The 17341-nt window shown below is 39.8% G+C and overlaps 1 non-coding gene across 1 annotated transcript; it reads right to left on the bottom strand.

Moving 5' to 3' along the window:
- Positions 1 to 1989: 1989 nt before the first annotated feature.
- LOC114696441 lies at positions 1990 to 2096 on the bottom strand. The gene has a single exon (XR_003735023.1). It is a non-coding gene; the product is annotated as a U6 spliceosomal RNA (small nuclear RNA).
- Between the last annotated feature and the right edge of the window lie 15245 nt (positions 2097 to 17341).

The following is a 17341-nucleotide window of genomic DNA, read 5'->3' as shown; positions in this document are numbered from 1 at the left end:
TTGCAACACACAAGTGTCTCAATGACCCTAAGCAGCCTGCCTCTACAGCCTGCAAGGGGGTGTTCAGACCAATCATAACCATATGTTTGGACCAATCATACACTTCTTTGGGCCAATCACAGCCTCAAATTTTAACACCACTCGGAGTCATTAAGGCTTGTGGTTTGATCCAATTATGGACTTGTCCTCCAGTACCAATCACAGTAGGCCTTCTACCAGGAGACTTGCTCCACCTCTGGTGGAGGTGAGAGGGTTTACTCAGGTTTATGGTTGCAAAATGTTTGCTACATAACCGCTTCTAACAGCCCTGGCTGGGGCAGTGGCTTCAATAGCCAGGGCAATCAACTTCAATCTTTTGCATAATTGTTTTAAGGCATCTGTGGAGCATTCCAGATGGCTTATCCTGGCATAAGGGTTGACCAGCTGGCCATTACATTGATAGTCCTTTTGATCAAGGCAGCCCAGGCAGCAAGAGAGAGTTCAATAACTGCTAATTGGGGAGTCAAATTAATCCATCCCCAGTGCCTTGCTTATTTACAGGAAAATGGTCAGAAGGGGTGTTTATAATTATAAACATAAAGAAGTTAGCATTAATACTAAAAGTAATTTTTAAAATGCTTTAGCAATTCCTATACTTCCCTAATGCCCAGAGAAGTCTAGTCCAATTTGTTTGTCTCAGTTACATCCTTCTAAAGCTTTTACCCTTATCAACTGGATATGGCACATTCTTCTGTCTGCACTCTGGAACAGCAAGGGAGATTCATTCCCAGCAGGAAAATACTCCAAAGGAAATAGACCAGCCTGCTAATGGTTAAAGCCAATTGGAATCCAGGAGCAAAGGAATATGATTGATGTCCACATACATCAGCCTTCAAGGCACAGAAGCAAATGGAAAATGAAAAGTAAATATAGATAGACAAACAAAATTATCCACCACAATATCTATAAAAATTAAATTTCAACAGCACTTAAGCAGTAGAAAATTTAAAACTTTCCTTTTGAGATCAAGAACAAGACAAGGTTGACACCAACATCACTAAAGAAGGTAATTATTGGAAAATAAAGATTAAAAACTTTATTATCCACAATGAAATTAGTGTGTACTTGAAGGCCACACCAAAAAAAAAAAAACACCTACAAAGAAACCACTAATCTTAACAAATGAGTTGTAATAATCAAGTTTATCGTGGATTTAATGTCAGATAAAAACACAGAAGAAAAAACAATTATATTTCTGTGTGCAAGTGAAAACAAATGCTAAAATTTATTTTTTAAATATTTGTTTGTTGGAGAGGCCATGTGTGAAAGTCAGGGGACAACCTTTGGGAGTCAGCTCTCTCCCTCCACCATGTGGGTCCTGGTAACCAACCCAGGTCATCTGGCCCAGCAGCATGCACCTTTATCTCCTAACAGTCTTGTTAGTTAGCTTGAAGTCCAATTTGCAATTCCATTAAAAGCAAGGTCTTCAGTATACATTAAAACTGTAGGACAAAGTGCAGCTGATCCATCTGACAAAATGAGCTCTATATTCAAACAACAGATGCAATGTCCAAAGTTTGCATCTTCAGAGACAGTTTGCTCAGAAAGACCTCTGGAGATGCCTGCCTCATCTTTCACATGAGAATACATATTCCTCTAAAATCTATTAAAATAGTTAATATTTCTAGCAAAATAAACCTAAGGACTGTCTAGGGATAAATCCACTAATAGATGTCCAATAACTCAATGCAGACAGTTATGAAAATTTAATTGATACAAATTAAAGACTAGACTATGTACAAATATAAGCCATGTGTATAGATCAGGATACCCAATACTAAAAGGTAATCTTTCCCCTAAAACCATAATACATAGATTAATCCAACCCTAGGAATTGATTTTGTTGAACCTGAAAATCTTATTTCAAAACATATAAAGTTAAAAAAGCTAAGAATTAGCTAAGAAATACCTATATTTTATTTATTTAGTTAGTTAGTTATTTAGTTATTTTAAAATATGGAATTCTTCGGAAATTGGCATGTCATTCTCATGCAAGGGCAGTGCTAATCTTCTCTGTATCGCTTCAGATTTAGTAAATGTGTTACCAAAGTGAGCACAATTACCTATAATTTTTTAAAGAACATATTTTGTTTGACAAAACAAATCTGTCAGAAAATCAACACATCATAATTTCAGAGTAACTGAAAAGTATAACATTTGCCCAAGAATAGATAAATGTGTTAATGGAATGGAACTCTTAGAAATAAATCCAGACAGAAATGATCTCTTGGTTTATAATCATTTTACAACAACCTTTCAATGAGTGGACAAAGCTCTCCATAGAGAAATATAGCACAGGGCTGTTTTATACCTTTCACAAACACTTCAAGGCATGATATATACAAGACTCCCCATGAAGCAGAAATTTGTGTGTAAAAAGTTCAGTGAGGCATGTTCTGAATCTCAGCGCCCAAGACAAGGATTGGTCACAGAGAGGACTCAGATACAAAGCTGTTGCTCCCAAGGCCTCTGTTAAGTGCACGAGTTGCTCTGGAAATGGGATGACCCTTCAGAATTGTCTAAAATGTAGGCAAGGACCCCAAACTTTCTACCATCCATTGAACAGTCATTGGGTACAGCTTACCCTAGAGAAGAGACAGATTTTGGATAGAGAGGATCTCTTAGGAGGGTACTAGAAAGTCCCCCATAAAGAACCCCAGCCCAGAGCTATCAGTCAACAACACTCTTAAAAGCTAGAAAGAGAGGTCTTAGTCTACTAGAAAGTCCCCCATAAAGAACCCCAGCCCAGAGCTATCAGTCAACAACACTCTTAAAAGCTAGAAACAGAGGTCTTAGTCTTCAATGGGTCAAGGGCGAGAACTAGATGACAAAGTCAGCTTCCACAGTAGGTTGCCTACCTGAACACAAAGTATAAATTATAAAGGTCCCTGGAAGTGATAAGAGGAATGTGTTTCCCCACATTGGAGTCATGATGTAGGAGGGACCATGCCACTGTAGGCAGTACCATCTCTGGATAGCGGGGTCTGAGTAAGCCAGGGAAAACAAGCCAGTAAGCCGTGTTCCTCCATGGTCTCTGCTTTAGTTCCTGCCTCCAGTTCCAGCCCTGAATTCCCTCAATGATGGACTGTTTGTTGCCTTGGAGTTGTAGGATAAACAAAGGCATCCCTTTCCTACATTGCTTCTGGTCACATGTTTATCACAGTAACAGAAAACCAAACCAGAACAGACAAGAATAAAAACACCTGGAATCTGCCTTGGTATGGCTTCACTCACCCAAACATCTGTACTTCACGGAATCTCAGTGGCTATTGCTTATTTTCTGAATTGCTTTTTTTCCCAAAGAAACTGAAACTCTCTTTTCTGTATTCCCTGTTTCCCAAATTATTTTCGCTCAACTCCTTTACAAATTATTATATTATATCCTTTGAACAAAAGGGATGTTCTATAAAAATCATCAAAGTAAGTACACCTGCATCATCAATATCTTTGAAAAAAGTTTTTTAAATGGTTGCCAACATAGTAAGCATATAGAATTACATTAATCCTGCATGTGGTGAGCCTGTCGCAATACAGAAATATGGCTGATTCCTTAGAGCTTCCCCCTCAGTCCTCAGCTGTACCCTATACAGAACTGAAAAGTGCAAACTGAGGAATTAGTTCTCTTGGGAATGTCTGGAGGGTCGTATCCACCCAATGCCAACTTTTATGCATGCTGAATGAGAAATAATAGCACCTGCAGGAAGGACCTCAAATAGTAAGGTGTATGTTCCTAAGTTCCGTATATCATTTTCCACTTTAGCAGGTAAGGAAAAAAATTGAGTAAGTCACACACACACACACACACACACACACACACACACACACACACACAGAGGAAAAAAAGAAAAGAAAAGGAGATCAGGAATGAAAAGGAATTGAGAACAGCAAAAGAAAGAGGATAAGGGCCAGTGAGATGGTAAAAGTGCCTGGGGGACTGAAGGACCTGAGTTCCATCCCCCCAACCCAGGGTGGTTGAATGACCAACTCATCTAAGTTGTCCTATCACCTAAACACATACCACACACACACACACACACACACACACACACACACACACACACACACACACACGGCACATGTGAACCCCCATAGCAATAATAAATAAAAACAATACACTTTAGAAAGAAGGTAAAATATACAAAAAAAAATAACTAAGAATAGAATGTTTTGGTACTTTGATCAGGGTTCACATTTCTACTTTACATAGCAGAACTTTATGGTGCATATACCCAAACCTCTGCTAGATATCACAGGGACTATCTTCTCTGCGTGCCCCCAGTCTCAGGACAGTAAGGAATGGCAGGGCCATCAGTGACAAGTCACTCCTAAACGCAGATTTTTCTTTCTCATAGCTTATTAAAAATAATAAATGGTTACTCATCATTGTTAGCTGGTTGGTTTTCAATGATTCACCGGCATATTTGGTTCTGAAAGTAGGAATAACATGATAAACCCAAGTAAGAAAATTTAAAAAAATAGAAGAAGAAGACAGAGGAGAGATGAGTCCAGAGTTGTAGGCGAGATGGGGAATATTTGAAGAAATCAGGAAAGGTGCCAAGCAAATCATTAGTGACTGTTTCAAAAAGAGGCCAAGTATGAGCTAAATGATGCCAAGGGGCTGGAAAGGTCTTAGGAGAACAGGGAGTGGGAGAAGGGGACAGGAAACCACCTTAGGTGAATTGACAGGAGAAAGCTGTAAGTCTGAGAGTTTCAGAACAGAAGACAGGGGTCACTGGTCAAACATACCACCTTTCAGCAAGGAGTGAATTTGCTCAGTGGCTGTGCCCCTGCAACAACTGCCCCTCCCTGAGTGGGAGGTCACAGCAGAGTGTTCTAGATTCCACCATGGCTACAAGCCACTGGGGTCTCATCAGAGTGCAAGGGTCACTTCAGCAGACCTGGACCCTGCCTATCATTCTGCAGTTCTGGCAAGCTCCTGTGGGAAGCTGAGGCAACTGAGCCATGCACCACTCAGCAATGGAGTCCAACATGGTGTTTTCTAGAGTGTAGCAGGACACACCAATCAGAAAAAGCATGGTGTCTGTTAAAAATACACATTCTAAGCAGTGCTGCACATCTATACAAATTCTAAGTAATGACTATGTTCAAATGTTTCTTTAAATACTGTGTATTACAATTTATTTTGTTTATTTACTCTTTAATTCATTTATTTATTAATTTTCAGTACTGGAGATCAAACCCAGGGCTTTACATAATTTAGTCAACTACTTGACACTGGCCTCCATCTCCTGTTCTTAATTATATCTTAAATTGTTATATATTGCTTTAAAAGATGCCAAGACACATCATATAAATGTCAAATCTGTTTTGATTTCTCCTGTTAGTCTGTCACTTATTCCCTTTTCTTAGTCATCTTTTTCTTTAATTATCACTGAAGCACCTACCACTGAATTATCTAAAGGCATAAGGATAAGAGGTTAGAGAGACAGCTCAGCAGGTAAGAGCTTTTTCTACAAAAGCATGAGGTTCTGGGTTCAGATCCCAGCACCAATGTAAAAAGCCAGGTATGTCTGTATATGTAGCTCTAACGCCAGAGCTGGAGGAGGCATGGGGATGAGGAAGTGGAGAAGAGGAGGATTTCTGGGGCTTGCTGGATCTCACCCTACCTCCAGGTTTGGTGAGAGACCCTGTCTCAAAGGCGTAACAGAAAGCGGGAGAACAGGATACCCAACATCCTCTTTTAGACTCAGTACATGTGTATGGGCCTGCACATCATGCACGTATGCAACACACACACACACACACACACACACACAGCATAGAGAAGGAGAGAGAGAAGTTTAATGGTAATCAATAAACTACTCAAAAGTTTCAGGATGTCCCTAAAACTAACCAAATCCACTATCCCCCTCTCCTAGTCCTAAACATAAATAAACAATAAGGATTGCTGAGAGACACTCTCACACAAGCTGAGTTGCTTGGAAGAGGTTCAGATCAGTCAAACCTCCTGGAAGGAACAGAGACCGGATGACCTGCCTAGAAGAAGCAAAGAACAGCTGAGCTGCCTAGAAGAGGACCAGACCAAGGACACTCTCCAACGGCAGATTAAGCAGTACACTTCAGGTTCCCAGCTTTTGTCGGCTATCACCTATGCTGAGGGTGGACTTGTAGTGATGCCACTGTCTTTGAGTCATCTCTGCTCCTGTAAGTAGCCACTTACCCATATTCCTGTAAGTAACCCAACAAAAATAAATTGGTCTACCAAGTTGGACTTTGATGGTAACCATACTTTGTTCTGTTTTCAGTTCCCTATGTGAGGGAACATCTTCCCAGGAATAGTGTCACACAAAACCCATCCCTTCCAGCATTTCGGTTTCTTGGAAACAGAATACCATGTTATATTCTGGCAATATACCATTGCCAGAGACAATAATGAAGAAAGAAGATTCATGTTCAGAGATATCTAATCTCAACCCCCAACAGCCAATTTCATTTGAGTCACTCCTTCGCATCTTCTCTTGGCATCACACAGTACCCTGAAGCTTGCTACCCCTAAAAACACATTCTTTCTCCAACCCTTCCATAATCCTTACTGCCCTCCGTATTTTTGTTATTGTTAATATCATTATTGCTGCTGCTGCGTTCTTGCTGTGTCCTAAACATAGTGCTAAAAAACTTTACATACACTGTCTTAATCCTTGTCTCATAATAGAAAAAAGGCTGTCCAATCTATTCCTATTCTATAGATAAAGAAAGGAAAGTAGAGTTGATTTTCTGAAAGGTCACACAGCTAAGAGACCATACGAGAATGGATTTGAACTCAGACCTGTTTGATCCTGAAGTTTAAACTTCTTGCCTTTAAGCCATACTTCTCATTATACTTGTCATTCTATTGACGGCAATGCTGGAATAAATTTCTTATAGCACTTTTGAATACACACACACATACACATACATACATACATACATACACACACATGCACATACACACACACACACACACACACACACACACACACACACACACACAAACACGCTAGTTTTGGCAGCTCTCTCTCATGTCATCCCTATGTCTTCCCAAGTCTGCTCCTATGCTATGTAAATAAAACGTCTTCTGGAAACAAAAGTGCTCTCTCTCCCAGTGCTCTGAGGAGCTGTGAAGAGCATGATATCTCTAGTTTGCTCAAATTGGAATTCTGTAGTCACTTCTGTTGCCTGGGTTTTCAGTTATATTCACCTGAATGGAAAAGACTGATCTGATAGTGTCACTACTTCAAGAAGGGAAAACTTAAATATGTGAATGGAGGCAGAGATTTATACACAAGGTTCACCATTAACCTCTCCCCTGGGAAGTTGGTCTTAAATAGTTCTCCAGATGGCCTCCTGCATTAAATGGCTTTTTGAACTCTGTTGGTGGCTTCTATTAGTGCTCATCAGCAAACATGAGATCTTTCTGTCTCTGAGACTGTCAGCTCTGATTACAGGATGAAAGATGAACAGCTTCTTTGACCAAATTGCATCTTGGCACTTACAGCTGTGATCCACTTTCCAATGATTATTTCAAAACCCATTAACATGAAGAAAATCAAGAGGGTGATTCTCATCTGAAACCATTAGATGCAAAGCCATGTCTTACTCCCAGACTGACACTGTTCAAAAAGACAAATACCCAGTATTGAGGCTCACACTCTCAACAAAAGCAAGGATGTTCCCCCAAATAAACGCTTTGTTCATGACTTGCCCTGATGCTGCTGCTTCCCCTGTATTTTCTTGTTATAAATTGGAAACATAACAAGCAGCTGACAAAGGCTACGTCAAGCTTTTACCTTGTCTTGGGTAGAAAAGCAGATCTATCAATTCCTGTGTGGTATTGCCTTTGAAATGTTTTTTCACATCCTTAAAGGTAAACCCTGCAGATGTCTCAAAGGATGTAGCTGATCTGATAGTCTTTCAAGAACAGAGAAGACGACTGTGGTTAGCTAACTAATGAAGCATCACATTTTGAAAGCTACTTGCACCCTGTCTTAGGAAACACTGGGGAAAATGTGAAGACAAGAACTTAGAATCAACTATTGCTATACTAGGGGACAGAAGCTGTGGCTTCTGTCACACAACAGAAAAAAAAAAAGAAAATAATTCACTTAGAGTTAAGACAACACCTTTTATTTGAACTTATTTTATTGTTGACCCACCATATGTCAAATAAATATGAGGATTTTATAAACCTATTAATATCATCTCAGCTTTGAATCTTTATTTTAATTTCAATATTACAAATAAGGGGTTATAGAAATACAAAATTGTAAAATCATACAGAATGATGGTGCTTAAAATAAATAGTCAGGGAATGCTTTAGACTGCAGTATCCCCTAACTAGCATGTAATGCATACAAGAGAATGAGAAGTACCTTTTAGCAACTTCAAAAAAACTCTTGGACATGAATCCCTAATGGTGTGATTTTTCTTCCACATGAAAAATTTAAAAAGTAACTTTCTGTCTAGGTGGAAAGGAGACAAAAAAATCTCCAAAACGAACACTAAAAATTATATCCATCTATATTTTATGTGGGATTTATTGTCTACAGCATTTAGGTGCAAACATTTTTAAAGATATAAAAGTTAATGAAGAACAAACTACAAAACAATGGCCCCAGCATGTATACAGACTCTTAGGACTGGCTGATATAAGAGACACTGTAAGTGAAAGATACCAAACTCTCAGATGAATGATGAAAGAAAGTTGTTCTTTGAGTGTGACATGTCTACCACAGAGTTGTATATTAACACCTGGCCCCCAACTACCGACATTGTTTTTGGAGGCTATAGAATGGGGGTGGGTGACTAGAGGTGGACTTCTGAGGGATGTAGCCCAGCCCCATTCCGACTTGAGGATTGCTGTGCTTTTGCCTAACATCATGATGTGTAGCAGGAATCCTAATTGGTCTTGATAAAAACCCTGAGCCAGATGTTGAGATAAAGGCTAAAAGATCAGAGAAGCAGAGCAGCGAGCCACTAGTTCTTACCTCTACAAAATCCTTAGCCAAAAGAGCCCTGAGTTCCTATCTCCTCACACCTTATATTCCTCTCTTCACCCAGCCATATTACTTTCTGTCTCCATCTCCCTAGTGCTGGGATTAAGGCATGACATCCCAAGAGCTGGAATCAAAGGTGTGTGCCACCACTGTCTGGCTTTGTTTCTCTTTTAGATTACATCAATCTTGTATAGCTCAGGGTGGCCTTGAACTCACAATGATACATCTGCCTCTGCCTCACAAGTGCTGAGATTAAAGGTGTGTGCCACCACTGCCTGGCCTCTATGGCTAACTAGTGGCTTAGCTCCACATTCTGATCTTTAAGCAAGCTTATGTGTTAGACCACAAAAAAAAATATATCACTACAGTGATGATCAATCAGCTGCCTCAGTGGACTCAATCCAATTGCTATACCTTCCAGTCCATGAGGGACTGTTTCCTCTAAGCCAGGAGTCAGAATAAATCCTTCTCCCCTTAAGTTCTTTCTGAAAGGTATCTGATCTACAGAAAAGATAACTAATGTAGAAATCAACAGAATAGATCAATATTTTATGTATATATCCGATACCTGAAAGAATGCAAATTCATGCTATTGAAATTTATTGTGTCCTTTTCATAGGATAAATCCATTGTTCTAACTTAATGTTAACATTTTCCAAGTCATTTTGCTTCAAAACAGAAAACCAGTGTGGTCATGTCTACATTGTTGACATATAGAATGGTAATAAGGACAATTGGCAGATTAGATATGTCTATGATATGCTGCAGAAAAAAATCAAATCAAAGTAGAAAATCAAACTTGAAGATCAGGGCTCAGCAAAGTCAAAGTGTAAGACTGGAGTCTGAATGTATCAAACATATATCACCACTCTTTTCCTGAATGAGTTTTGACTCAGTGAAAAGTAAGCAACAGACAGATCAAAATACCACTTTTGTTATGAAGATACACAGAAAATGTATACTAAGCCTTGCTAACACTCTCTGTGAATTTAATTCTTGAAAAAGCTACTACAGGGAATTGCTGTGGGATCTCCTATATGTTGTGAATATACGTTGTTATGATTGATTGATAAATAAAACAAAGATTGGCCAGTAGCCAGGCAGGAAGTATAGGCAGGACTAGCAGAGCGGAGAATTGGGGGAACAGGAAGGCGGGAGAGGAGGAAACAGCAGCCACCACGATGAGGAGCAGGATGTAAAGTACTGGTAAGCCACAAGCCACATGGCAAAGTATAGATTAATAGAAATTGGTTAATTTAAGATAGAAGAACTAGATAACAAGAAGCCTGCCACAGCCACACAGTTTGTAAACAATATAAGTCTCTATGTGTTTACTGGTTTGGGTCTGAGCGGCTGCGGGACTGGTAGGTGAGAGAGATTTGTCCTGACCATGGGCCAGGCAGGACTGGAGAAAACCTCAGCTACAGGGAATGATTTTATACACAGACCCCAGTGGTTGTCTCTCAATATTCCAGGGTAAAAGAGGAGAAAGAACAGAATCCCTGGCAACAAATTATCTATTTCCCTAAAGAAATGTGAATTACTGATCACAAACTACTCACCTTTGAGACCAAAGGTCATGAGGCTTACTATGGTGAATCCCTCTGCATTGAAACCTGAACAGCATGTGTTCTGCAAATACACTGATTCCCAAAACAAAACAGATAATTGATGTAGCCATTGGTTGCCTCTCTGGTGTTAAGGTTGATACCGTATTGCTGAAGACACCACATATGCAGGGCACATGACTCGGATGATTCAAAATGGATCTGACCTGAAAGCCTCTTTCCTGCAGTCTCGCTTTCATGGTTCCAGAAAATACTATGCAAGCTGCCAAAGGAAGGAAGCCATTAAACCATCCCACCCAGCTACAACACCTACGGACTACAATTACCATCATGGCAAGATATAAAGATGCAGTAAGAGTCACTCACATGTTGGGGGTTATGGGTTGTAAATACACAGTGCTGGGTACCACGTGAGGAAAGGTCAGAGGCATGACAAATCCCAGTATCAGAGCTTTATCAGGAGGAAGTGGGGGGACAGAAGAGAGAGCATGGCCAGGCCTGGGGCAGAGACTCCTGCAGGAGAGAGTGGGGAGGAGAAGATCAGAAGAGGAGGGAGGAGTCTGTGTCTGGCTTTTTAAGGATTCCCCTGCCCATGCTCAGGTGGGCTTAGAGATCTACACCACGCATGTGCTGATTGTGTGACCATGCCACGCGCATTACGTAATCATGCAGTGCACAGATGATGGAAGACCCCTTACTTAGCTACTGAACTGCACGTGTGCAGTCATGAAACTGGAAGAGTGTCAGAATCCTAACAGCGGCAACCAACAACTATCTAATTGGATTTAAGGCCCACAAAACAGGAGCAAAACCATGCCTAGTACTAGAAGCTTAGCTGGCTTCCTGGGGCTAGTGTAACCGTGGACCTTAGACAAGACTTTGCTACTGTACTTTGCTAGACCAGCATAACTCCTTACTATATTCTAAATTTTACCCTTATACTCACAGATAAGTGTAGCTAAAGAAGTTTCTCTTTACTGAAAACCATCACTGGACATAATGCATAGATCAACAGTTCATGGGGAGCCCAGCCTCAAGAGATGCATCTACATCACAGATCCTACATATGTGGCTGAGAGAACATCAAAGAACGGGAGGCAGAAAGATTTTAAGAGCCAGAATACCAGGAAGTCTGTGTTTCTCTTAGAAACAGCTAAACAGGACCAGAACAATAGCCATATCAGTTGTCATGTTAACGTGGAAGGGGTTCATCTCCATGAGGCCTGACCCCTAGACAAAGAACTACAAGCAACTAATGACTACTGGGAGAAAGAGAATTAGCCTCTCCCAGGAGTGACCTCCCTTTATTGGTTGTTCAAGGTAGAGTGGTTAGCGCTGAAACTATATACATGCAAAAACAGATTCAGCTGGTTGCATGTATGTATATATTGCATATGCATAAATAAAAACATATGTATTTAACAATGATAATCAAAGAAAAAGAGGCTGTCCACTTAAGGGCTGATGAGAAGGGACTCAAAAGCAAGATAGCTGGGGGTAAGGGTGGAAGGTGGGTAGAGTTAGGAGAGAGAAGGATGACAGTGACATAATTCTCTTTCAATGAAAAATGTATTTAAAAATCAGGTTTGTTACCAGATAAAAAATAGCACTGAATTCTATCCAAAGGATTCTAAATATCTGGACACATACAACATAGTTCATTAGAGACGCTGCAAAGATATTGAACGACAGCCTCAGGACACACCATTGAAAGTGCCAGCACAAACACTGTAAACACCATCGATTGAATGTAAACACCTTCCTGTGTAAATTTCCGGGAGAGGCTTTAATCTTCTAAAATTGAACTCTCTGGTAAGTCTACACAATTTAACGTCTAAAATAATTCACCCCAAATCAAACCCAGTCATGGTCCAACTTAGATGTCTGGTCATTATAGGACAAAATAAAAAAATGTATTGTCCTTATCAGAAAAAGTTCAAAGAAACTAAAAGCCAAAGTTCTCAGGCTACAGTCTTAGTCTTTGTCTCAGGACCCTTTCCTCTCCACCATCTCGTCTCTTACTGTGAAGCTGGTTTGTCTTTCTGCTATTGCCTGGCTTGTTAGCAACTGTCTGATGTTCTTTTAAGACCTCAAAATTAAAATTGGTTTTTCATGAAATGTACTTGTCGGGGAGGGGGGGGGAGTTAGTAGACACTCAAGATTATTTTTCTATATATAAATTACAAAAATACAAGCATCCTCTGAATTCTTAGAAAAACTAACCCAGGAGGAAGTATGCTTCCAGCATCCAACCTTTGATATTTCAAAACCCCAAATGAGAGGATAACAAAGCATATTGAAAATATTTTCTCATCTCAGTCTAGTCAGGGTGCCAGGTGTGATGGTTAATTTTAAGTGCTTTAATTTAAATTGAGAAATAGCTGGGAAGTTAGGCTAGCACACCCCTGGACATTTCTGGGGGGAATATTCAATTATGAGGGCTCTGACCTAATCAATGGACAAATCCCTTAATGGATTCATAACATAATGGCATTACCAGGAGGTAGCAAAGAACAAGAAGTGGGGTATAGTTGGAAGATGGAGGTCACTGGAGCCATGTCTTCAAAACAATATCTTGCCCTGGCCCCATCTGTGTTCCTCTCTGCTTCCTGTTCTCCATGAAGAAACTTCTTGGGTACCTGCTCCAGCTGCCATGATGTTCTGCCCAAGTGCACTAGTACAGGTGACCAAAGACTGAAGAGCAGAAAGAGCAGGTTTTGCTAGACTCCATGAATTATAAACAAACTCACTAAGAAAGTGCTAACCAAAGCTTATAGTACTGCCTATCCTTACAGGACAGGAACACACCTATGCACATCATCTCCCCACTCCAACCGCAGTCAGGTCGTTTTGATGAGATATCACTGGCATTATGCAAATTTGCAATAATAGCAAACCAACTAAGTCCTATTGGTTATATATGTTTCCATCCTCCATCTTTCTTATTGCAAGCTTCCCCTCTGATTCTGGCACTGGAGGCCATATGTGGGATAAACTCTGTAAAGTGCAACCTCCATTCTGTCCTTGGAAATATTTTCAGTTTTGTACTACTCTGGCTGCTTATAGAGCTTTTTATTATGGTAATACTTGGGAATACAAAACATCCTTTGGTTCCACATTTGCTTCAACTAGAGAAGTGCACTCAGAAGAATCCTGAACTCGAACTCTTATTGGCTTTTGAACATCTTCTGGAAGCCTAATGAGTATCCATTATCTAGAACATGATGTTGAAGATCATACCTTCCCTGGGGTATGATTGTTCCAGCCTGAGAACACCATTGCTTTTTCAGTAAATGTTTTTCTTCAGTAAGGAAACCTATCACCAGTATTTTATTTTCTTCTTCATTTGTCAAAAGCTCTTTCAGGGAGATTCAACTTCACCTTCTACTTAATCTCTTCCCATCTCTATTGCATGTGGTACTAAGCACTCTTCTCCAATCCATGACTGTTGTTTCTCTTAAATTCTCCTTTCACGCTTGCCAAGAAATCATTTCTAACATATTGTTTTTAAGGTAGGCTTCCTTAGAAGAAAGAAAAATACCTATATATTATATGAGAACAAATGATTCATGAGAGGTACAGGGGAGAAGGGTGAAGAAGAAATCAAAACCCTAAGGTATGCTTTTTCAAATAAAAAGTTCTGCCACCTCCTCACTCCTCAGCAAGTTTACAATTAAAAATTCTATCTTGGTGTAGAATTGGTGTCTAGGGAGGAGAGCAAGGCAGGTGGGATACTTCCCTCCTGTTCCCTGGGCACTTTCAGTTCTTCTCTAAATCAAGGGGTCCAAGTAGCTCAAGAACAGTCTAGGGAGGAAAGCTGAAATACAAGGCGGGAAGCTGATTTAGCACTATCTGAAGGTAATGGTTTTCTGTTCCATAGCATGCTCTGTAGACCTAACTGAAAAACATGAGTCAAAGTGGCAATCTTTCTCCATATTTTGATACTCCAAACAAGTGTGTCCAGGAAGATCTTCTGGCCCTTCAGTGGAAACTTTGCTTCAGCTTTGCAAGCTTACTGAAATATCCAATGGCCTGCATTTGCTGAGCATGGCCAAAGCAAGAGTTTACTGGAGTCTATATGAGTAATCAAGTGTTTGCAAGCAGTGGAAAATCCACCAGTGTAAAAATCCTATCTGCTCTGTCATCCAAAAGCCAAGCCCTGAGAGCCACTCCAGAAGACTCTTGATATATATATTTGCTCTCTCAAGTCTGATTCTTCACAAGGATATTATCTGCAGCATCAAACTTTGAGTTTATAAGGAAGGTACACAAAATGATACTTTATTCCATACCTCTTAAAGCTTGGAACCAGTTGAAAGTAGATGGAGGGATCAGGCAGATAAAAGTTTCTCCTGCAGAGTAGTAGGGGTACCCTCTGGCAAGTACACATTTCTTTGACATCATCCCCTCAACTTCATATCATATGACTATGTGACTCCATGATTCTGTTTTATTTCAAGTAACTCAGGAAACCTAGCCCCACCATGGCAAATCCAGATCTAATAATCCAGAGCAGAGGCATTTGACTTTGGCTGCATTTTGAGATATATGTGCACATGACAGGTGGTGAAAGAGCTGAAATTTTTCTTTTATTCAACATAGATTGGATTGAGATGATCAGCCACTTTGCCTGATCCAGGTGATACAAAGAATCTTCACTGATGGACAGTGACATTATCTGCAGACTCTGCCACACAATGAACCCAACAAAACACCAGGCACACTAGGATGCAAGATACAAAAAAAAAAATAGTAACAGCAAACTCATAGTAATATACTCTTTGCACTCTTAGAGATGGACTTTTAAAGATCTGTATAGACAGAGGATCAGAAGACAGAGAATTTGTCAAGATAACTGGAAAAAAGTATCAAACAAGAGTTGCAAACTTGGAACAAATAAACAAACTGAAGTTAAGAACTCAGTGTATATGATTTTCAGCAGATATGCAGAAGAAAAGTATAAAGCTGGAAGAAAGGTCAAGCATAGCTATATAAGCACAAAGAGTACAAAGAAATGGAAAATATAGGGAAACCATATAAATGACATGAGCAGCATGATAAAGGGTTCCATATGTATATAACTGCAGAGTGTAAGAAAAAATTAGTGCAGAAATAATATTTAAAGTTATAAATATGGGCTGGAGAGATGGCTCAGAGGTTAAGAGCACCAACTGCTCTTCCAGAGGTCCTGAGTTCAATTCCCAGCAACCACATGGTGGCTCACAACCATCTGTAATGAGATCTGGCACCCCTCTTCTATATGCATAATAAATAAATCTTTAAAAAAAAGTTATGGATGCATTATTAAAAAAGTTATAAATACTACAGGTTATTTAAAACAAAAGATTGTTAAAGGGTAAGAGGCACAATTTAAAAATAAAATTTATGGTCAGAAGAGTATAAGTTAAATAAATAGCAAATCTCAGAGACTGTAGGGGAAGTGAACTTTGGTAGTAGTTTTCATGGAGCTGGTCCTCAATGGCAGAGCAAAGCAAGCTGGAGCCTCCAGGGTGGACATGAATGAACGTGGCACTCACATGTGTGAGTAGAGATCTTACTGATTTGGTGTCATTCTTTGTACTGTTGGCCTTCTTCTGAAAAGCTCAGTTCCAACCGTGGTACACAGGTATTGAGCAAAGACCCCTCTAAGCATTCTATCTCAGCATGTGAAATGGGCCACAAAGATTCAACTCCCTTTCACAGATCGAGAATCCTATCTCATTTCAGACACCTGGAAATCCCCCTTTCTTGCTTTTAATCATAATTTTGTAAACATATTTTCTATGATGAAATTCATGGTTTTCAATTTTACTTCATTTTTACTGTTGGCAGTCAAAACCAAGTACAATCAATCTGCTGTATTGATCACAGCCCAATTAGTACTGGTGTACAAAATGCTCTAAGTGACTCCAAAGTGGCAACAGACTGTAAAACTAGATAGGAACACTTCCAGACATTCTTTATAAGTAGAAAAGAAAAAACAAACACACATAAAAATGATTGTAATATGGAAATGTAAATATGAACAAAGTACAATGAAACATGTATGAGAAGTCATAATGAAACCCATTATTTTGAGTGCTAACTAAAAATAAGTTAAGAAAAAAGAATGATTGACATAATGTATTCCTTTCACTAAAATGGGTCTCACTTCAATTGATTTGAAGAAAGATTGGTGTAGTTGGAATTTTCTTTGGGCTGCCAACCAGCTCCCAAAAAAGACATGGAAACTTATTACTAATTATGAATGCTTGGTCTTAGCTTAGGCTTGTCCCACTATCTCTTTAAAATTAATTTAACACACACACACACACACAGTTTTGCCTCAGGGCTTTTTACATTCTGTATGTCCTACTTTCCTGCTTCCTCCATGTCTGCCTGGCTGGACCCTGCTATCTTCCTGGTGTCTCCCTGGCATCTCTTTTTTTTTTTCCTTCTTCCTTCTCTCAAGCCTAAATTCGTCCTCCTACCTGATTTCTCTGCCCAGAAGTCCTACCTATACCTCCCCCTTATTGGCCATTCAGCTTTTTTTAGAACAATCAGGTGCCTTAGGCAGGCAAGGTAAAACAGTAACACATCTTTATATAATTAAAAACTGCAACACTTACTCACTCATAGGAGGATACTAGAGGTGGAACAAGGATGACTGGACTGCTACTCACATCACCAGGGAGGCTACCTGGAAAACAGGACCCCAAGAAAGACACGGGGATCACCCAATGACGGAGAAACTGATGAGAT

Source organism: Peromyscus leucopus, chromosome 13, assembly GCF_004664715.2.
Source record: "Peromyscus leucopus breed LL Stock chromosome 13, UCI_PerLeu_2.1, whole genome shotgun sequence".
Classification (NCBI taxonomy): Eukaryota; Metazoa; Chordata; class Mammalia; order Rodentia; family Cricetidae; genus Peromyscus; species Peromyscus leucopus.
This window is presented reverse-complemented; position numbering and strand designations above follow the sequence as displayed.